Consider the following 23,683-nt stretch of genomic DNA (forward strand, 5'->3'; position numbering starts at 1 on the left):
CATCCAAATAAAGAGGCAAACAAAAAATGTTCCTGATTCGTTTTGTAGTATACATATAGCCAAGCCATCAAAGCGAACATTTCCAAATTGATTTGGATAAACGTCGTTTGGCATAAATTCACACAATTGGCGTTTTGCAAGACTGCTTTAATTGCATCGTTCAGCGTTCGCTCGCTCATTCGCGATCGCGCGCGCGCGCGCAAGTATTCATATTCAAATTTGCCGAGTGTCTTTTTTTCTCTTCTTTTACTTCAAGTAAACTTTTTTCGTCTTCTACTTTCGTTCCATATTAAATGCTTCGCTACAGCTTGTTTCTTAAAATTAAAAAGCGGCAGACCGATTTTCAACTTGTTTCGTATATATGTGGCTCTGTGTGTATTTTCCTTTATTCAGTCAACGCGCTTTCAATAATCAAATGACTTTCGAGAGCCAAAAAGTGCACGACAAAAGAGAGTTGCCACCACATTCATAAACTTTATTTTTCACGATTTCTGACAAACTGTCTTGGAGATCACAGCGTTGCCATTTATTAATGGCAACAGTGTTGATCTCCATCATTTCAATTCAATTACCATTAATATATCCAAATGTTTGCATCCATCGTGGATTGTTGTTGTTGTCCGTATTCACTTATTTACAGCTTCATACCTTTGGTTACTTGAGCGTTCGATTCGATGGAAGAAAAAGAGCATGCGCGCGCGCGGGCACACATTAGCGCGAGCACGTTTTCAATAGAAATATATATATATATATATATACAAATCATCGCCTATTCGTTGGCATCGACATCATCAAGACTAATGCGCTTAGACAGGCATACGTCTTCTAATTTCATCGTCGTCAACGTGTTGCTGATTTTTTTCTTCTTCGCTCACTTTTCTTCTCATTGCTCACTTGACGTTTTTGTACATTCACTTAACGGGGAATTCGAATCAAACAAACAAAAAAAAACACAAGAAACGGCTTCCATTATCGAAACCTATTCTTTTCATGCAATTTTTGTCATTTCTCATCTGCGCCTAACACCATTACATTCCTTGCTGAAGATGAAATATATTGCTAAACGAAGTAAACCGAGCGAGTTGATTTTAAACACTTGAACGATTTTTCGAATGAATTTAAACAACATTTCAAAACCAGATCTTCGATAGATTCAAATATTATTAAAAAATGTGCCAATCCTTTTCACAATAATATTATTAACATGTGTCTTATACTTTTCCCGTGAATCAATCACGAAATTTCTCACAATCATCCATCGTGTTGTTTGGCTCAGAGAAGATGTTGATCCATTTGGAAGAGGAGAACAAAAAAAAACATTCTCACTTGTGTATTTCTCTTTTTTTACACATTTCGACTTGGCAACGAATGCCATCGCCTATCATACAGCGCTGTAAATCGATAGCGCAAAAGAAATGGAAACGAATTGAATTTACATTTTAAATTCTTTCATACAAATCATAAAATTATTTGAAATCGATGGGCGCCCGATACACACCCAACATCAAAATCATGAACGCCTCAACAACCGTAGATTTTCCAACAGAATAAGCAAGTGAGATTGGTGTTGCGCGCACGTAAAATACAAGACAAGTGAAAATCAAGTGCAAATAACAACATACTTATCTCTTTTACATGGCCCCTTAATTGACTGTCAAATCTAATTTTCCTGTGCTTTGCAAAGTAATATACAATACGTTGAGAAAAAAAAACAACAACAACAAACTGAATAATATTCTCTTTTGCGAGAAGAAAGCAGGAAATGTTGGCAAATATTCGCCAAGTCAGTTTTGAAAAGCGCAGAAAGACAAAGGGAGAAATATGCAGAAAAGCAAAATGATATGCAAATTTGGTATAGCGTAGAGATAGAAAGAGAGAAATACGCCAAACATATTCTTGAATGTATAAACAAAAAAAAAACGATGGAAAAAAAATTGTTTGGCGTGCATTCACCGTTTTTTGCACCAGCTTCAAAATAAGACAGATGAACGGTATGAAAAGATTCGACGAATCATCAATCTGTTTAAATTCAATTATATGAAATTTTCGATTCGTAAATAGCACACACACACACATGCTTGGTGAACAAAAGAAAAATGCTTTTTAACAAAAGACACAATATTTTTAGTGTTTTTTAAGTTCGTTGCACTTACTTTTTGCTGGCTTCCAGAGTCGAACGGCAGTTAAAATGCACTTTTTTTCTTATGCCATCACGTAAACCCCATGATAATAACAAGATTGTTAGCTAAATGATGTTTTTCGACGGCATTATTATTCTTACTCTCGTCGAAATGTGTGTGCACTATGCAAAATCGATGTGATTGGAGCATATGAAATGTCGACCGAGAGAGAGAGAGAGAGAGAGAGAAACAAAACAACATTCTCTAAAAGCCAAAATCAAGCAAGTCTCAATATTGTTTGTATTACATGGAAAAAGCAAGCCACAATCAATTCACGATGGAATTTTCGAAAAACGACAAAATTCGTTGCAAAGTTTATTTCGTTTGGATTTCACCATTAAAATCGATTTCGGTCAATTATTTTCGTGTTTATCTTTGGATTTTGATTTATGCAGATTCGTTGCGCTGTGCAATTCACGTTCATTTCCTCTTTGCCCGGCAACCAAATGCAAAACGACGATGGACGGGTACGGCGCGTCTTTAGATTAGATTACAATCACCACATATATATACTATATAAAGCGTATTTGTTAAATGAAAATTAATGAAGATGCAGCCAGAGAAACGAAACAAAGATTTACATTGAAACGAAATGTGAAATGAAATGAAGTGGATCTGTCGATTCGGCGAATTGTGCGCGCACACACACAGCAAATGATCGCGTAGAAGAAAGGAACAAGCCCCCCAATGCCAAGACAAAAGGCAAGTGCAATAGGCTGAAAATCGATTCTAATTTAGTGAATTTAACCTGTGCCTTAACTTGAGAAATCGACAATCGCATAGAAAATGAAAAATCAGCAAACCTTCCAACATACAATGGCTTTTTACTGCATATGGTTATTACGGATTTTGCATTTTACTATACCGTATCTCTCGTGTTTTAACAAAAGAAGAAGAAAAAAAAATAGAAGACGAAAGAAAAAAAAAAACAATGTACGCGATTTCGTTCGGTCGTTTTGGCATTTTGCGCTCAATAGCAGAGAGATGGAACATAAAATTGAAAAATATTTTCCGATGATTTATGGTTCGCTATAAATTTAAACAAATTGATATTATTTGTCTTGTCGGCTGGCTGTGCGGTTCACAGATCATTCGATACGAATTCAAATGCGCGTGATTTGTAAAAATCGACGCTCGTTTTGTTTCATTTTGTTGTTGTTTGTTGTTTGCTGACTGATCATGTGCTTAGAATTATTAGCATTTCGACTGCATTGCAAATGGGATGAATACAAAAAAACTTGAACACACCATAAGCTTGAGCGGCATCGCCATGAATCGCAACTATTCGCTGTGTGTCTCATTTTCGAAAGACAAATCGATTTCTCCCTTCTAAGTATTTTATATTCAAGGACCGAACGACAATGTATGGTGTTGCTCATTGTTTATTTGTTTGGTGTGTGTGTGTGTGTGTGTGTGTGTGTGTTTGTTAGGCGATCGTTTTGTAAATGACATCATCATCACGACAAAGTGTATTTTAATGAAAGAATGCCGCATACTTTTTTTTATTCGCCAAACCCGGAATTCAAACAAAACGAAACAACCAACCAAATGAAAAACATCTGTTTGGTAGAACAATGAAAATTCGCGCGCCGTTCAAAACGTTTACATTGAACTTTGCATAGCACATATATTGAATTCTGAAGAATGGAAATTCTCAGAAGAATGTTATCAATCCGTCGTTGAATTTATTGTGACCGATCACATTGAAGAATCGCATAAATCTTTTTGACACTTGAAGCTCTGAAAAGGCGAACAGCTCGGATCATCAATAAATTGAAGTGAAGCGCTTTGCGGAATGAAAAAAACGAAGACAGAAAAAAACACAGACACATTTTTGTTTTCTTCCACTCGTTTTGTATTTTCATCGATCGAAATAATAAGTTTTTTGTGCGTGTGTATGTTTTGTTTTTTGAGTTTCAAATATCAGGACTATCCATCCTGTCAACGGTCAAAAATTACATTGTTTGTGTGTTACATTTTTCATCGACGACCACAAGCAGACTTAAAATGTACCGGCCCAGCCCGGTTCGGTCCGATCATCTGTAATTTGATCTTTATGTATTCCCTTTGTTGTCTGTCTCTGCCAAAGCAGCATATTATCTGTGGGCAACACATGAATGCTCGACTTAATTTCCAAGTTAAAAATGTTCGACCCAATTGAAAATTGCCCGAAACGCGATTGTGAAGAGCAGAAGTGTTCTTTGCTTTTCAGAGAATCAATTTGAAGGGTTCATGGGCTGATTGCTGTGCGTATTTTTGAGCATATATTGAGAATATTTTTTTTTTCGTGTGCGTTAACAGTTTCACATGGCACATGAATTATGCGATTTTGTTGCGTAGTATTTTTGTGTTTCTCTCCATATTTGTGTGTTCGCTCTCTTTCATTCGGAAATGTTTGCGCGCACAATTCCAATGACCGTCTGTAAACGAAATAATTAACAAAAACTATATTGAGTCGAACATGTGTGTGTGTGTGTTTTTTTCCTACTTTGTGCAAAGAAAATTTTAAACGAAAAAGGCTTGGCATTTCAAATAAATAATAAATTTTATCGCTGTTTGAGCAGTCTCATTCGCATTAGTCATCTCCCACTTGAAAATTTGAATGAGCCATAACCCACATCAGTTAACAAACTCTCTCACACACGGCATTTCACGTACACATGCATTGCACATTTTCTGGAATTGAAAAACAGTGCAATGGAATCAAATGGAATATATATATCTATCTATATATGCACGGACGATAGAGAGACTTTTCCTCGATTGCAATACATTTAAGTCGACGTCAGTCATAATTCATTAGCAAACACAATCACAATCGCACACATTCTGGTGGCAAAAGCAAAGCACATTCGATGTACGTTTGTGCGTGCGTGTGTGTGTGTTTGTGAAGAATATTTACAGCCCTCCTCAGTATGTTGGCATTCAGTTGCCGTATTGCCGATGCAAATCATATATTTATAGAGCCGGCCGGTAAAATTTCCGCCATATGCAAAGCACATAGTTGCCTAGAGTTATTTGTTGTTACTTTTTTTTTTCTTCTCTTATTGTTTCTCTCAAATATTCAATCTGTTGGTTCTCGGGTTCGATGTTTGTTATTTGTAGTTGTTGTTTTTTTTATTTATATTTTCATTTTTGTTGCATGCCTGTCTCACGAATCTAAAATTCCAATCGTGTGTGCGTTTGTTCGTTCGTTCCGTTTCGGTGTGTATTTCTATTTTTGCAATGGCATTCAAAAGATGTGATAGATCAAACCGCATACCATATTGACGACTGGATTCTTTGAAGTACATATTAATGTCATAATGGAGTGAAAAAAAAATACGGCACCAAGTTGCCTAGCCCTTTGCCACATTTTAATAGGTCTCATTCACTCTGTGTCTCAGGTTTAGCTCACTTTGTCCGTTCCGTCATTTTTTCACTCACTCTTTGAGTTTGTAATCATTTTTTGCAAAGTACACAAACTCACCCACATAATATATAATATGTGGTTAGTTTTTACCGACAGAGAAAAGTTATCATTCTTTTTTAACGTCAAACAATATGTGTATGTGATGAATGTGAAGAGATGTGTTCTTTATTCTTGTGACATGTGCATGAAGATTGAAAATGGCAGATATGCGTATTTTAAACGTGATCGCTTGTTTATAAGCAAATAATTATAAAACGATATTTTACGTATTCTCTTTCTTTCATGCGCACTCTATCCCACCAGTTAAAATGTTTCATTTTTTTCTTCTTCTCATCATCGCTTAAGCGTTGATTATAAAACGCTTGCAATGGGAAAATAAACAAAAATCAACGATAACACACAACTATGTATGCATGAACTAACCACGGGAATCGAGAGAGAAAAAAAACGACGATGACGACGGCGACGGGGAGAATGTGGTACGACGTACAGCGAAATATATAGCGCATTTTTTTCGTCTGTTTGTTTAAAGTCAAAAAGCGGCGTTCAGCCGTTTGTTCTACACGTTGAAAGACAATTATGTGGCGAATGTATGCAAGCACGCCTCTGTTTATTCATGTATTTAAGTCACTCGAGGCAATTGTACGACCAGCCGTTTACAATACACTAACGGCAGCGGCGGCAATGTGCCAATAAAATATGTATTGAATGGGAACAGGCAATTCGGAATGGATGCAAGCAAAGAATTGGAATATAATATAAAACAAGAACATCGAGATAAATCTACTGTTGTGTGTGCACTGCATCAGCCTTTGCTATGTCTCATGATTACAGTATTGTAGACGATGCATTTTTATTCGGTCGAACGTTGACGCTCGCGCGGCACATTTACTCTCAAAAGTGGCAAATGTAATTGAATCGCCTAAACCACCAAAGTTGACATAAAATTTCATCTAATATTCTCTTTAATTGAAAAGAGAATTTTGCAACAACAACAACACATTTCATTTATATTGATTCGCTCGCGCTCGCTCGCTTCATACACTCACTCAAATCACATCATTGTATTGTGTGGTTTTTGTCATTCGATACGACCGAATTCATTCATGACTCTGTGAAACTCTGCGTCTTCAGCTTTTGTTTTTATTTGCGCTCGTTCTTTCTTTCTTTTTTTAATTTCATTTCGTCCCGTGAATTCTGTTTAGTTCAAATATTTTCTTTTCCGCTGGATGGAACTAATATTGTTTAGTAACTGTGTTTGCCATTACTTTAGATAAGCAAACAGTATTAAATTATTTATCAAATATAATAAACATACAATGCTTTTTTCTCTCGACTATTTTCTCTTGCTTACTCATTTCGATGTCATGATTGGTTTGCTTATTTGTGGTTTTTTTCTTCTTTCTTCAATCACCGACATTTTGCGCTCTGTATATCATGGCCCTGTCACTCTTCTCTATTTGTGTGTTTGCTTTTATTTCTCTGTCAAAATACGTAGCCACTCTCCTTTGACTCACTGTGAATGTAAAAAATTCGATTTTTAAAAATATATATGTATGCATGGCAGGCCACATTTTGATTGAAGGATAAGACACGACGTTTTCAAGAAGGAAGTTGTACATTTGCTCTCTCTCTCTCTCACTCTCTCACTTGGATGCATTTTCGAAACCGCAAAATGCACCAAATTTCAGGCTTTATTTGCGGTCGGCCCGATGTCAATTTTTTCTTTCCATCTTTTGTTTGTTCATTTCAGTGTTAGCCGATAAGATTACATGTGCTGTTGTTATATGCGTTTTCCTTTTTTTTTTTTGCCTGCTGTTGATTCCTTGTGTGAGATGTAAGAATGCGGTTAAAATTTTCTCTTCCTTCTTTTCGTGTTCCATTTTTTGGTGACAATAGATATGCACTTCTGTTTTCACATAGAGACAACACACACACACTCATAAAATTGTTTTCAATACAGAAGTCAACTTCAATGATTTTCATATCGATCAAAATACACAGACATTCGATTGCAATAATCTCGTTATTGTTATGCTTGCTGTCACACAGTGACAAACCCGAATTGCGTGTAACGAAAATCGCATTCAATTATCGTTTAAATGATAGGTTCATACTTCACACACACAGCAAATGGAAAATGTGCTAATGATAGCAATCAACAATATATGTACATAAACAAGTCTATGAAAATACACTTTGAAAATTGAAAAATCCCATTTTGACAGCAATAAATGTTCATCACGATATTAAACCCATCAAAAAGAACAATGAACACACTGTCACCAAAATATACTCGGTGAAAATTCAACATCCAAACAAAACGAATAAAAAAAATCAATTTCTATATAAAAATGTTCAATAAATAATATCGAATTAAATGTTGCGGCTGTGCAATGTGTACATACACATAGAAGAGCAAACGAGAGAGAGCAAGAGAGAGAGAATATCGAATGAGAGAACAAGAAAGATTTAAATGAAATGTGTATAGTCATGCATGTGGCTCTCGGTGACATTATCGAAAATCAAGATAAATGATACACACTAAAGGGAAATCCATAGAACATTCAATTTCCTTCGATTTTGGTCTCTTGCTTGCGCCCGTTCGTTCACTCATTTTTCGAGTCTATACACGGTTATCAACGACCAATCGATTGTTTTTTTTATTTATTTATTTATTTATTTGTTTGCACTTTATGTATCTCTTACCATAGTCACAAACTTGCACATAAACAGGGACACTGGGACAGTATGGTTTACAAAAATGGCATTTTATTTAATTCAATGAGTATTCTTGCATTCATTTAAAATGTCTTCTTCGATCAATGGTTGCCCATCATCCACTTCATTTCAAATCAATTCAGTCTGTTTACTAAATGAAAAAGTGACGATGAATTGAAGTCTATTGAATTTAGTGGGAAAAAAACTCTTTTAAAATGGATAACGCTTAGTACATGCAATAAAATCGGACCCGACTATGAATAATAAAAACACATGCAAATAAACTTCACTGATTGCAATCCATTTAAGTATAAAAAAAATATCACGAATTGCAACGATTTAAAGCAAAAAAAAAGATCTATTATTGAGAAAAATAACATACAATCAATGTTGAGTAGCTCAATGCATACCGTTCACACCAGCCGTATGCCGAGCGTTAGTTCGAGTGTCCGAAATCGATTGTTCATCAAAATACACCACATAAAAAATGCTTCGCTCACTCTTTTGCGATTGATTATTATTTATATTGATGGCATAGATGGTCACATAGATATATATTGAGATCAATCGATTTGAGAGTGTCTGTCTGATGAGCTCATGTTGATCGACGCGGTCAAATTCATTTACTGTGGTTCAACAAATGGTTTGGTCACTCACTTTATCTTTATCGTTTCGCTCATGAGGACATGTGTTAATGAACCAATGCATAAATTCAGTGTGTCCATCATTTGGTTGTGCATCGATGCTTTTTTACAATTTTACGACAACGAACAACAAAAACAAAAAAAAAAAAAAAATAAGAAACACAAGTTGCTTTTTTTTCATGGGTTCATTTTTGGCTGTTCGGTAAATAAATCATGGTACTGAAAAGCAAACAAATAAAGTACATTCAACGAACAAGCCTAATTAATCAATTTTGTCAATCCCTATGTTTATTTATTTAAAAATAACTGACGACACATAACATTACACACATGATAAAAAAAAACAACACACAGACACTACAACGATACGCAATGTGTTTGAAAATAAAAATTCATTCGACAACTGTCTGCATTACAAAACTGTTTTACTACTTCAGATTAATCCTCGCGTATCTAAAAAGCAATAAAATAAAATGTAAAAATACACAATACCGATATGGTGATATGTATACACTGACAACTACAACGATGATGATCAAGAAAAAAAAATATGGGCTTGCTTGTTTTGATGGAGGTGAGGATTTAACGCAATGAATAAAAAATAGCATTTGAAAACGAGGAAAAATCATTCAAATAAATCTAATGAGCCATAGAAAATAGTCAACGTGTATATTTATCAACAAAAGAATGGGGAGGAATAAGAGTTAAATTTAAATTTGTCACTCAAAACTAAATGGTGTGTGTTTGTGTCTTTTGTATAAGTGCTCGCGTCGTCGTTGTCGTCGTTGTCGTCGATGGAAATGAAAAGTTTTCAAGAACTTTTCAAATTCAAAAACTAAATTTGTTCAATAAAATTTGTTACTTTTTCGTCAATTAAAAGTATCTTTCTGTGTATACGTGTGTGTGTGTGTGTATGTGTGCCGGTCGGTCGATATCCGGCGCTTGATCTGTTATTCAATACGATTTGCTATACTAGACTACACTCATATAACCATTTTCACGAACGAATGATTTGAATCTTTCGAAGTGGAATGATTTTCGAGCGCATCAAGCATGACGGCAACGACAAATGGGGAGACTTTGTATCACATACAATATATATATATAGCGAGAAAAAGCAGAGAAAACACCTTTACCCAATAAACTCTCACTTCTCCTCTTACTTGTGTTACGGTATGTTTCACTGTCAGCATCAACAGTCACAATATTTTGTAACTACGTTTGTTTCCGATGTTCAACGATGTCTATGACGCATTACGTTTTCGTTGACTTTGTAATTTTCAACTCGTTTCTATTTAGTCTCTAATTAGCAATGAAATTGGATAATTTGAACTTTTGACACTGTCTATCTCTCTCAAAGAATATACCCCGACCTCTATGCACACGAACAGACACACACACCAACTCTGACTCTTTTGCTCTGAATAAACATCAAACTACCAACTCGATTTGGAATTTCTACCGAATCATTGGCGTAAATACTAAGTTCTTCTTTTTTTCCGTGACGTACAGGTACTTTTGCCATTGAACTGCCAACACGGTCCGATTACAATGTAACACTTTTGCGCCATTCCTGTTATGTATCACAAAAAGTTTTGTAGAAAAGCGCATTACTATCTTTCTCATTCAAAATCACCAAATAGTTTAATGTGTTCGGTGATGGCATAAAGTATATACTTTTTGTATTTTGGCTGTGCATTTCGACTATATTCGCCTTAAAATGATAAAATTACCAAATATATAGAGGAAGCCCAGAGAAACGTGTAAATGATGGACTATGTGGACAGTTCTAGCGAAAATAAAAGAGTGTCTGTTTACTTTGATAGATATTTGGCTAGAAATCTAAATGTTGCAACGAATCGATGTGGATGGTGTTGGCGTTGGCGGTTGTCACTTTTCAACTATTTAAACGGAACTTTGTAATTCTAATTTGTTTGTGCTGTATTTTGTATGACCTCCAGCTGTTTTTCCAACTTTTCTGTACATTCAATTTGCCTTCGAAATAGAACCTAAGAGTAAGGGCAGGCTCGTACTTGAACAGCAACATTCAATCTGTGTGGTCGGTGTTTCGTTTGTTTGGACGGCGCGGTATTGCCCTTTATAAAAACGAATGTCGTAACCACAACATACCATTAAACATTACACAAGCGAATAATTTTCATCTTTGCTCTCGCAAGTGCATTCGTTTCGCCAAAGTGCGTGCTTTTTTTAATTTGTCATCTTTTTTTTCTCTTCTCTTGCTCACTATGTCGCTTCGGCTATTTTTTTTCCTTCACTCATTCGCACTTTCCATCTTTCTGGCTGTTTCGCCGCCTCTTGTGCTCGGTGTGTGTATTTTCATTGAAATCAATTACAATAATTATTGTTGATTGCGTTGGAACTGTCATTAATTAAATTCTCGTTTCTGTCTCTTTTTCTGCTTCATTAAAAAATATTATCGTTATTATTTGGTCGGCGCGTTGAATTTGAATTTGAGCCACAGCAGCTAAATCGTGGTTATGTGGTTCGACATAATTAACTTTGGTAGCTCTCTATTTCGGGCTGTCGATCGTATTTTTCCCACTCTCTTGTTCTCTTTCTTTCTTTCTTTCGCGCCCTCTCTCTGTGTCTCTCTGGTACCCGTCGTTTCGATTAATATACGCGTTTGTGTACGCTGCGAGAAATTGGTAGTTTTGAAATTTTCAAGGAAGATTTAGCGTCTTTGTTGTTCGAGTTTATGCTCGGATTCATTACACATGTAATTGAAAGCGGTCGATTGCCTTCGATTACGATGGTATGTCATGAAGCAAAAACCAAAGGCGAACCCATCTCAACCGCTGTCACATGTATAAATGCTGAGTACAAAAGACGACGAAATTGACGACACTAAAAAGTTTGATGGTGATTCTCATTCGAAATGGAAGCAAGCTAGGAAGAAACCCAATAAAAATCAAATGAAATTGGCTGAATTGTGAATCATGTGTCATTCATTCAGGATTTTCGGTGTGTTCCGTCAATTGTGCGTGTTTGCTTGATATTTAGTTAGTTAATTAACTTGAATATACACACACATTCACGTTGATCGCGTTCACTTTTCTACCCAAATCAAAAAAGAGCCAAGAGAGAGTATGTGTAATGTGTGCATGCAATTTCGAAATTTTCAGGGAATCCGAAATGCAAACGACAAGAATGAACTGTATAACAAAACCGAAATGGCTTGATTCTTTTTTCCAAATAATTCACATTACGCAGATAAAATTAGGGGTGTTTTCTCCATATTAGGAAGTGGATGCTCTTGCATGATGTTAAGCGTGCACGCGTATGATTTGTTCGATGAGTGAACAAATGTGTTTATGGCTTCTCCGCCATACCACCAACCGAAAAATCTGACATGTTGTTATTCTCGTTGTCACCATTGTCAGCTAAAAATCATTTCATTCGATGTGTTCACATAGAAGCAAGTACACAAACCGGTAGGGAAAAACTGTCACTCTTTGAAATAGGCAAAACACAGAACCACCACCAACACCACCGACACCACGCTTATGCAAACCAAATAATAATTAAAATTGTTTTTTGATGTGGATTTGATTGGTTTTATGTAAATAAATACATATATATATGTTGCATTTCATTTCCATTTTGGATTCTCATTTTCACTTCAATCGAAAATGACACAGCATAGTGTCAACATGCTGAGCAAGCGAGAGTGTGAGTGAGAGAGAGAGCACGGGCCAGTGTGAGTATGTGTTAACAATATAGACAAAACTTCAAGCGATGAACGATGAACGATGAGGGTGGAAGCACACTCATTTAATGAGTTATAATAATAGTTTTGATAACTCATCATTTGATATTTACGTCATCGAAAAACCGTCGCACTCATTTTTGATGCAATCGAAGAAAGACAAAAAAAAATGAAATTCGGTAGTTGTCGAATAATGGAACAATGAGACCACAAAAATAAAATTTATGATTATCATAAAGTAAATGAAATCAATAGCACAAGTAAATTAAAACATTCGACTGACACAAATAATAAATATTGTTTATTATACGTCTCTGAATATTTGCTGCGTATATTTTCTTTGTTTTCATTTGCGCGTATATGGCCCTTTATTCAGCATTTGTCCCATTTGGATAGTTGCGTTCGTGTCATAATTCTTTCTATTCCGTTGTTTTTTTTTCCCTCGTGTCGTGTGTATGTGTTTTTTTTTATAATTTATTGCCCAGAATTTGAATTTATGTAGATAGTGAGCAGACCAAGAGACCAGGTTTTTCGTGCATTGTTGTTCTGTGTTTTGTTTTTTTTTTTCTGTTTTGCAAGTTTGCTAGGATACGCAACCATTGTTCGAATATATAGTCTAACACATTTACATTGAGATTCCTGAATGAATGCAGCAGGCGTAAACCCAATGTGCATATGCACGAACCACGTACTCATTCGACCGGCAACAGTATACAGTCAACAAGTCAAAACAGATTTCCATAAAGGCCGAAAAACTTTTTGCTTCGATTGTTTTTATTGGATTTTGTCCATTTGGCTGGCACAATTTTTTTCTTTCAGTTGTAACTCTAGTTCATTTGCTCTTCAAAATACAAAAAAAAAACATACCGCGCGCTCGATTAGTTAAGTGCGGCTTAAAAAAAAACACATCGCAACAAGCGAACGCAAAATTAGGTATTACATCCAAATATGTATGACCATATCATATATGAGTATTAAGTGTGTAGACTTCAGGCAACAACGCATTAATCATTTATCTTATGCTCTCTCTCTCTCTCTCTCTCTCTCTCTCTCTCTCTCTGTATCACTCACCAACACATTCAGTTATTCAGTTTTTCAATTTGCTGTATCTCGTTCTCATGTGCGAGCGCGGAACATAATAATTAATTTCAATATATGCATAAGTGCATTGAAAAAACAACCGCATTAATGTCATTTTGTATTGATAGTTCGATACTAGTTTGCATGCCTTTTGTCCGTGTATGAGTGTGTGTGTGTGTGTCTGTTGAGTTTGTTAATTTTATTCTCTTTGGGTCCATGTTGTGTACGCGCGAGCTGAAATAATGTGTATAGCCGTGGAATTGATGAATTTATTGCTTTTCAATATTCGACGACACAAGTAATGACTAACATCCAATATGTGCTCACACCAGTTTTTTCGTTGCATTTTCAACCATATATTTAAAACAATCAGCACACATGCCGCCAATATTCGCCACACTTCTTTCTCCGTTTTTTCTCTCTCTCTCTCTCTCTCTCTTTCTCTCTCTCCATCTCTCTCTCTCTCTCGATTCGTTGTCGTTTGTCGTCATCTTATGACATTCCATAGTTTTGTGCTTTTATCGCTAATTTTTATGCATTTATATTTGCATTCCAATCATCGGCCGAATCGAGGAAGAGAGAAAGAGAGAGAAAAAAAGCAGCCATCGTCACACCACCACATTCGTCCTTTGTGTCGTTGTATTTTCTAGCATCTTTTGCAATAATAATAGCCACTCGTTTCGCATTCGAAAAGTTATATTTCTTCATGGTGACTTTGATGATTGATTTTGCTTCACTTTTTTTCTCGTTTGCTTCTTTCTCTATTTTTGCTGCTTGTGCACTCGCCCATCATTTGCCCTTTTTTCTCCATTGGAATCGTCTGTGTGTGTGTGTGTTAGTTACGCGCCAATAAAAACCAAAAACTATAAAATGCAAGCGTGCACATTTTGCATCGAAATTGCAAATAGAGACGCTTTCCGATGCACATATAGGATCGATTTCAAATGCCCATTTATGTTATTTATGTTTTGCTATATGCTGCAAAATTTTACATAATCAAAAATGTGAAGCAAAGTCATAAAAACTACTTTTATGTTTGACATTTTATGGCTTTGGCTTTGGCAAATTCCGGTATTTGTCTACGTGTGTGTTTATTCACTGACTATTGACGCGCTGCTGTTTTCACCGCACGAAAATATTTATTGTATAAATGCAAATTATACAGAATGATACAAAAGCAGTGGTTTTCCAAAAAAATTCATGGATAGAGATAAAAAAAAATGGGTTCAAGAATAAATAACAAACAAAGCAACAAAATTGTTAATTCCTCGACACAATCATAGTTGAGAGTTACGCGCGCGCGACCACTTTCCTATATTTCAATATTTTTCAATCCATAATTTTTCATAAAATAAACTAAAAAAAAACAAAAAGCTTGAAATGGCTGAAACCCATTTGTCAATTTAGTTGGTTAGCATTTTAGGAATTTATGCACTAAAACTATAATAAATCAATAATAAAAGTTTCAATATTTTTATGTGCATATATTCAAATATAAATTGCATTTTCGCATTTGAATAGAAACGGATGTGCATCGAATAGAATCATAAAATTCGCATAACATATACATATAATATGCGTAATTTTGCAAACAGCAATTTTCTTAAATCCGACCGATGGGGTTTATGTGTGATTTCTTTTTATACTCCAGTTTCATTTGGATGAAACACACATTTTTCGGCCAATTCCACATCGAAATTATGACAATCGGTATTTTTACGTTGAGAGTGTTCAATGCATCGTGTTCAACACTCATCGGCATGTGATAAATTCATTCTCTCATTCTCAACTCAATTGAATGGGTACATGACTGAAAATGATGTATCTTTTGGTTTTAGGTGCCTTTTGTTTGCTTATTGGCGTGGCTATTGTTATCGGTAATGTGAGTTAGAAAGGAGAATTAGACGCAGAGTGACTTTTTAATAAAGTCTCTTATTGTTCGCACGTAGTGTGTGCTTCATGTGACCATTTCAAAAACATTTGCTTCTCAAATGATATGACGAACCACGCACGAAACTGAATTGTTATCTGTCCATGTTGTTTTTCTTCGTCTTTTTTTGTTGCTTCAAGTTTTCTAGGTCGCAATGAGAATTCAATGAATCGATAAATTTACACACGCCGAGCCAATGAATTCTCTATCCATTACTCACCTTTTCGAATTGACGTAAAGGTATTGACCGACCGAAAAAAATATTGGAATTTTCAATGATTTTGTTGAAATTCGTTCTGTATCGAAATTGTGACAAATAAATTCAACATGATTTGTTTTTTTTTTGTTCGAAAATAAATTCAATGCAGGAGGACAGAAATAAAAAGAACATCGATTTTTGAATGTCAAATCATTTATTTTAAACGATTTTCCTATTGTCCATGTGTAGACAGATAAACGATTTTAAAATACGATATGTTGACTTTTACTTACTCTTTTTGATAGCAACACTTTGGAATAATAAGTAAACTGTTTGTTTTTTTCTGCATAATTTAAAAATATCTACACACATAAATACCTTATGATCTTTGCTAGTTCGAACACAAAAGAGGCTGAGGTTATACAGTACGCATATTTTAACTAACTTTTGGAGTTGTAATAGTGAGAGAAATAACAATTTAAATAGATTTTTCTGACATCGTGCAACCATGTTTTACACACAGTGCACATAGAACATGAAAGAATGAACATTGCTTCGTTCATTATTACCTACGATTAGCGTGTCGAAAGCACAATAACACCGAGTTAGAAATAACAAAGGCAAAAATTGTTCGTGTTCAAACCGCATATAATACACATGTGAATACGTGTGTTTTGTTGCGTTTTGTGCGTTTTCATTCGATTTCATCGTCTCTTTTTCTCTTTAAAGTCCCAAATTTGTGGCCTCTCAAAATAGAAACAGAACCCAGTCAAAATGAAACGAAATAAAAAAAAATGACATTTGGTTCATCATTTATTTTCACAAACTGACAAACTTAAACACGGGAGAAAAAAACGAGGGAATGACAACTAAAATGCAAGATAATTTTATTTGTGTACTACGGTGTACAATAATAAATATTCAGTTCATACCTTTAAAATGTCGGAGCGCATACACACACACACACACACACCGACTGAAGAGAAAAAGAATAATGAACCAAGAAAAATCCTTTCTTTAAAATGAAATGCGTACCTAAACGGCAACCCCGATGTTTGTTACATAATAATGATCACGTTTGCAACATACGTACGCATGCAGTCAAAGGAAACAAACGATGACACGTATCGATCTTTGGAATATAAACGCACCAGCATAAAATGATGCACATCTCGATGTGCATTGAATTGAGTTAAAGAAAGAGGAGAAAGTTATTTTTGTTCATATTCGAATTGTTTTTGTTCGTTTTAAGAGATATTTTTATTGTTTGACACAAGTTAATTCCAAACATTCCGAATAAATCTATTGGAGGAATGTTTTCGGTTTGCTATGGTGTTGCGAAGAGCGCGCGCGAGCGCACACACACACACACACACATGACGTCTCCAAATCCGAGTGTAATTTTATCATTCATTCATACCGTTCATTCACATTCGTTTAAATATGTTGAATGGGGCATTTTCAGCGCCTCAGCTCAAAGGGCTTAAGATCTTAAACTTTTTCCACTATATTATATCACATTCTCTTAATCTAATGAGTAGAATTAGAAATGAACCAAACACAGAGAGAGAAAGAAAGATGAGAATACACAATGAGATGTTCGGAAGTTTGCTTTTGTCTTTTAAACATTGTACATCTATCTTTCGTACCGTAGGTCGTTAACTAACAAATTCAAAATACAATCTATTTTCAGTTTTGGAAAGACATGCGATAAAAACGATAAAGACAAAATGTTGCTTTGAATATGTTTTTGTCTAAAACGTATGCATTTGACTTTGTGGAATAATCTCGATTTAAAACCAATTCGAACATTTCAAATATGTTCGAAATTATCTAAGTTTCTTCCGTTGTACGAAAAATGAAAATGGTTTAAATATACAAACAGAATCATGTTTTGGTCTGAGCCTTCTGAAAAATGAAGAGAGAAAAATGCGAAAATTCAGCAATTAAGACAGGAAAAAACCGCATAAGGTTTACAAAGATTGCAGAAAAATTGTTTTTTATTTGAAATTATTCGAAACATACAGTACACGCGCACATTTACAAACACACACATAGATTGAATATACCGCAGTTGTCATCATTTGTGGATGTTCATTCGTACATGAAATGACATTCAATCCGATTGCAAAAGGGCTGAATTGTGAAAGTATAAACCAAACCATAATCCCAATTTCTGCCATTCTCTCTCTCTCTCTCTCTGACTGTGTGTTTGTGTGTGTTCTATGTTTATGTCGAATCATGGCAAACAGAAAAATGAGAACATAAAGTGAATTTTGAATGTATCATTTTAAATCCGATGTGCGGTTCCACACATCTCTTCGCAAATTTTTTAATTTAATCACTGAGGAAGATACAGACATTTTGGCTTGATAAAAATGAAGTTAAATGCATTACAAACGGAATGGGGGGGAGTACTGATACACATACATTTCGGTTTGCTCCAGTTACTTCAATTTCAATGTATTTTCATACAAAAAAAGGGCACTGTCATAGGCACAACAGCAGTGAACAGCAGCAGCAGCATCAACAGCGACAATAGCGGCATAATATTGGTTTCATAATCGTACTCGTGAAAAATTATGATCCACATTTTTCTAGTAGAAACCTGCAGAATGAAAGGCAGGCAAACACATCGCAGCCATCAAATAAAGTTTCAAGTGTGCGACAGAGAAATGTTGTGAATTGTGCGGTGCCTCACTTTCATATTGTACATATCGAAAAATGGGTTTTTGGTAACATTGTCATTGGCATGGATGTGAAAATTGTGTGTGTTGCAAAACAACGAATGTACACATGATTATGGGAGGCTATAAACGGTAAACTAGGAATTACACAAATATGGAATATGATAAAACCAAAATGAACATTGAACGCGACTCACACAATACACAGTTGCACATACATTGAACCACACTCAATTTTATTTCTCTCTTTCTTTCTCTCTCTCGCATTCCCAGTACACGGTGTACGTATTTATTAAACCGCACATATTTATAAAGCCGAGCAACGAGAGAACGGAACATTTTGTTTGCAATGCGCTTATGAAAAGCATATAAACGTACTGAACATGAAGCAATAACATTCACCAACCATAACCGCAGCAGCAATATAGCGCCAACGACGAACATTTTCGGTGGAAAATCCCTTGTTCGGTGCCAATGGAATGAGGAGTAAGTCGTAAAAAATGCTTGAGAAAATGTGTACGATGCATATATGCAAAAACCCACATCAACATCACATTTGCATCTATCACGCGTGGACAATGCACACACACACGCCGTGTGTCTTTCAAAGTGAACTGAATGTCGATCGAATACCGAAACAAAACCCAAAAAGACACTAAAAAACCCAACGCGTTTCACACATTCTCGAGAAGAGACAAACGCAAACACAAGAATCTAAATTCTACATGCAACTTTGTTATTATTTCTCGTGTGTTTATTTCGGTGTTTTTTTTTCGCATTCATCTTTGTGTTTTTCTCTTCACATATGCATATGGGCCAAACAATTCCAAGTTTTCACTTGCAATGTCGTGTGCGATCATTTATTTCTATATTTATTTAGTTGATTTTATGTGTTGGTTTGTGTTTGGTCGCGGACACCATCACCAAATAGCTACTGTAAATGTTGTTAACTGCATCTGGGTGTTCATTGTACCCACATTATGTTTGTATCGCGTACTGTATACAGTAGACCACCGAATTTTCCTGTCTGTTAACGGTCGACTACTTTTCGGTCTGGATTCATCGCAATCATCTCTCGTTGAATATAAAGACGAATGAAAATTTCATGTACAAATAACATTTATTTTGCTGGGTCGTTCGCGTGTGCGCGCGCGCACATCCAAATATCCAAAAACTGAACAATTTACATGAAATTATCTTCGTGTTCGGTTTCGATATTACTCCACATATGCATTGTCTGTATTAAGCGACTTGATTCATGAAAATGTGAATTGTGCGCGCTCGTATTCATTTGTCCATTTAATATGTGTGTGTTTTTTGCTTGCTTGTTTGATGTTGACTTGGTACATTGAGCTCTAAAATCGTCTCTCTTTAAAATCTTTTCGCAACATATACACTGCACGTACAATGATACGCATTCACAATTTAACTGCTACTTAACTGTAGTGTTTTTGTTGTGATTTTCCATTGTCAGTCATGTCGTTTAGTTTTGTGTGTAAATACATTGAAGTGCGCGCGCGTTGATTGAACCAAATATTATGCTAATTCTTCTATTAAATATGAAAACAAGAAAAAAAAATATGTATGCGTTCGTTCGTTTGTTCATATTTGCAACTGAGGCGTGAATGTTATCAGTACATCCATTTAAGTATTGCACACTGAATGTGTGTTTACTATATGGTAAAATGCATATAAATCGTAATTTTTCGTTTTGCTCATGCTCACGTTGTTCATATACATTCATGAATGAAATTGGTGGCGACGATATACATAAAAAAAATGTGTAAGTAGTAAGAGAAAGAAACGAAGCGAACGAGTCGAATAAGTGAGTGCCATTTCGCTTCCAGGGAATCCAATGTTAAGACGTTGAATGTCTCGTGCACGAAACAGTGATTATGAGTTGTCAATCTTTTTGCTGTCGGTTGTTGTTGTCGGTCGAGTTGTTGCTTCTGTTGCAAAAAGACCGATTGAATATTTACTTTTGCGACAGGGATAAGGGAATAAGACACGCAAAGTGGTCGCATTTGTTTCTCATGAGATCCGTTGCCAGCGACTATATTATATTATTACATTATACACACAAGAGTGTATGTGTGTGACACTGTGTGTGTGTGTTTATGTTCATTTCATTGGCGTAAACGCTACTTTCATTCGCATTTTCATACACGATTTGGCTCGTGCTCTGTTCGAATAATAAGCAACGTGCTTCAAAATATAACATCAACAACAACAACGATTCACTCGCATATGAACGAGAAAAAAAAAGAAACAAAAGACGCAATGAGACACATAACGAATCAAGTATGAAATTGAATATCTCAATCCCCAGTGCTCGAAATCGAAAAGCGAAAAGTGACGAGAACGGATATCATGAATGTAATGCGTACAATCAATTTTTATTCTCGTCTTCCTCTCTATAAATTTACTGTTGCCTGTCTAACATACAACGAGAGCACACGCATGCCACATTCACTCAGTGCGAACATTCTCGGCAATCGTTGCTCATACGCTTTATTAGAAGATTAAAATGCAATTAAGATAACAACAACAGCAACAACAACTGAACGGCATCAAAAACTACGCAGCATATAACATTAAAATAACAGCAGCAGAAACACGAAGAAAAAGAAAACTTTTCAACATTACACAACTATATGGGAAGTAACAATAACAGTATTAATAATCATCGTCAAAATAGATTCGGATGCGTCGAACTCTGTTCCACATTGTGATAATCCTCTTTCATGTATGAATTTGGATGGTATTAGGTTTTTCTCCGTTGATGATTCTGCTGAGGTTGCTCTTTCTTTTCTCCATCACTTTTCATCGGTTTTCGTGCACCGAATTATGTATATTCGGCTCTTGTATGACATATATTCCCTGTGGAACATATAATTCGATTTCATTCGAACCGAAAACTGATGTAAGCACACGCAAACATATTTTCGATTGAAAAACTTGGTATTTTGCTCAAATTTGGCCATACCCCAAAATCCCATCAAATAATGAAAGCGAAAAGTTTCCAAAATGCCAATGCACACACGTGGCATTATCGTTAATGCGTTCAAAACTCATTCTCACAAAATAAACTACATAAATACATTTAAGATAGTTTCCAATGAAAATGACGGCAAGTGATGAATATAAGATTCGTAATTATTATCATAAATAATATTTTTGATTCATTCACTTTTGGATTTGCAATGATAATAATAATTTTCACATTCATGCATGTACAAAAGAGCTGTGTAAATGTTATCATTTCTTTTTCGATTGTATATTTCTTGTGAATGTCGTCGCATTTGATCCATTTGAGAGAATGAAATTTGGAAAATCTTGACGCAGTTATGGCACCATATAGATAAAAGTGAACAAAAACCGCAAAAAAAAGAAGCAAATCAAACGGGATTTAGACTGAAAATGCCTTTACTCGATCTTCGGATTTTCTTCGTATTCTTTTTCAGAGCATCGTGAATATTTTGAGAGAAAAATTCATGCATGACTCTTAAGACTGCCATATTTGTGATTCTTAACAGAGCACAGAAGCCAGAGAGAATGGAAAATAACCAATTCTTTTGATATGCTTATTCGTCTTTATCTGGGCACGCATGTTGTTTGGTTTCCATTGATTTCGTTTTTTGTCTGTGTAGTTTTTTTTCTTATTTCTTATCGATTTCTACTTTTTTTAGAAATCTTTTGAACTTCAATCGCAACTCCATAAATGAAATGATTAAAAAACAATCGAAACACATACACACCATCCGGCAAACGAATGAAAGAAAGAATTAAAATGCTAAATGCATTTGCATGGATTTTGTCGGAGTTGATGCTTGACATTGATGCAAATCGATTCGTTTCTCAAACTAGCTAATGAGTTAAAATTTGTTGAATTTGTCTGATTACAATTCTTGGCAGCGAGTAATTTTTGTATTTTTTTCCCTTTCTTTCATTTTGCTTTCGTATAAAATCGATGCTCAACAACAACAAAAGATCAATCCAACGAAAAAAGGGATCAACATGCAAGAGAAGAATGTGGATAAGAAAATTAGGCAAGTCACTGAATTAATGCGAGCAATGTCGTCGCCTTTGTTATTATCTGATATCTCCGAATGTGCTTTCTGATCGATGCGTTTCACTCATTCCCAATTCACATTTCCGAGTATTTAAATATGAATTTAAGAATGTCGAAAATTCATTTACGTTCAAGTCAGAAGCAATGGAAACAGCAGCTGCTGTTCATGTTGTTCGGTTTTTAATTAAATTCAGTGGTTTTTCATCGGCAGTTGTTAAGCTAAGAATAGTTAGATTAGTGGCTTGGCACATCATCGATGCAGGTCATCGGTATTTCTCTCTCTCTCTTTCTCTCTGTGTGTGTGTCGTCGGATCGATGATGTTAAATCATAAATTATGTAGATACAGATATTTGACAAAAAAGTGTGTGTTGGGTCTCTCTCTCTCTCTCTGTGTGTGTGTACTGTTGTGTTTTTGTTGTTACTCATCATACATAAGCATTGGCATTCAATTTGATTACAGTTTTAGTTTATGAGCATCCGTTTAACTTTGTTATCTTCAGCATAACGGTTGATCTAACTTCCAATATTTCGAATGAGAAAAAGTGATTCGATTTAATATGTTGGGCCCATTCTCGTCAAATGGCGTCTGAAAATACATTAAGCATCGATTTGTAAATCATTTGCATCCATTAACCACATCACTTCTCTGTTTTTTTTTATCTTGTTACAGATTGCTGAGTTTGCAGACAACAACACCAACCCAACGGTATGTATGACCATTATGTTCGAACAATAATAACACAAATACAAAAACGGTAATAATATTTTTCGGAAGAGGAACAAAACGACACTCAATCGTTCGATAAACGAGCGAATTTCATTTCATTTATTGTTGTTCCATGACCGAACTTCTAATTGCCGTTTCATTTATATTTCATAATCACGTATAAATGTTGCCCACACTTCATGGAGCATGAATGAATGAAAAACCACGCTACAAAGAAGTATACATATCATATCATCGAATAATCTTCTTTAGTTTTTGGGTTTGAAAGAGCGGTGCGTTTTTCTCTTCTTCTTCTTCTTCTTC

The 23,683-nt window shown here is 35.3% G+C and overlaps 1 long non-coding RNA gene across 1 annotated transcript in view; it reads left to right on the forward strand.

The window, feature by feature from the left end:
• Nucleotides 1–23,363, forward strand: part of LOC116339251 — a 37,299-nt gene extending 13,936 nt beyond the window's left edge. The window contains exon 3 of the long non-coding RNA XR_004200969.1: nucleotides 23,324–23,363. This is a non-coding gene — a long non-coding RNA (uncharacterized LOC116339251). The remainder of the gene's footprint in view (nucleotides 1–23,323) is intronic.
• The last annotated feature ends 320 nt before the right edge of the window (nucleotides 23,364–23,683 follow it).

Source organism: Contarinia nasturtii, unplaced genomic scaffold (genome assembly GCF_009176525.2).
Source record: "Contarinia nasturtii isolate CC-2019 unplaced genomic scaffold, AAFC_CNas_1.1 Cnas_scaffold_493, whole genome shotgun sequence".
Taxonomy (NCBI): Eukaryota; Metazoa; Arthropoda; class Insecta; order Diptera; family Cecidomyiidae; genus Contarinia; species Contarinia nasturtii.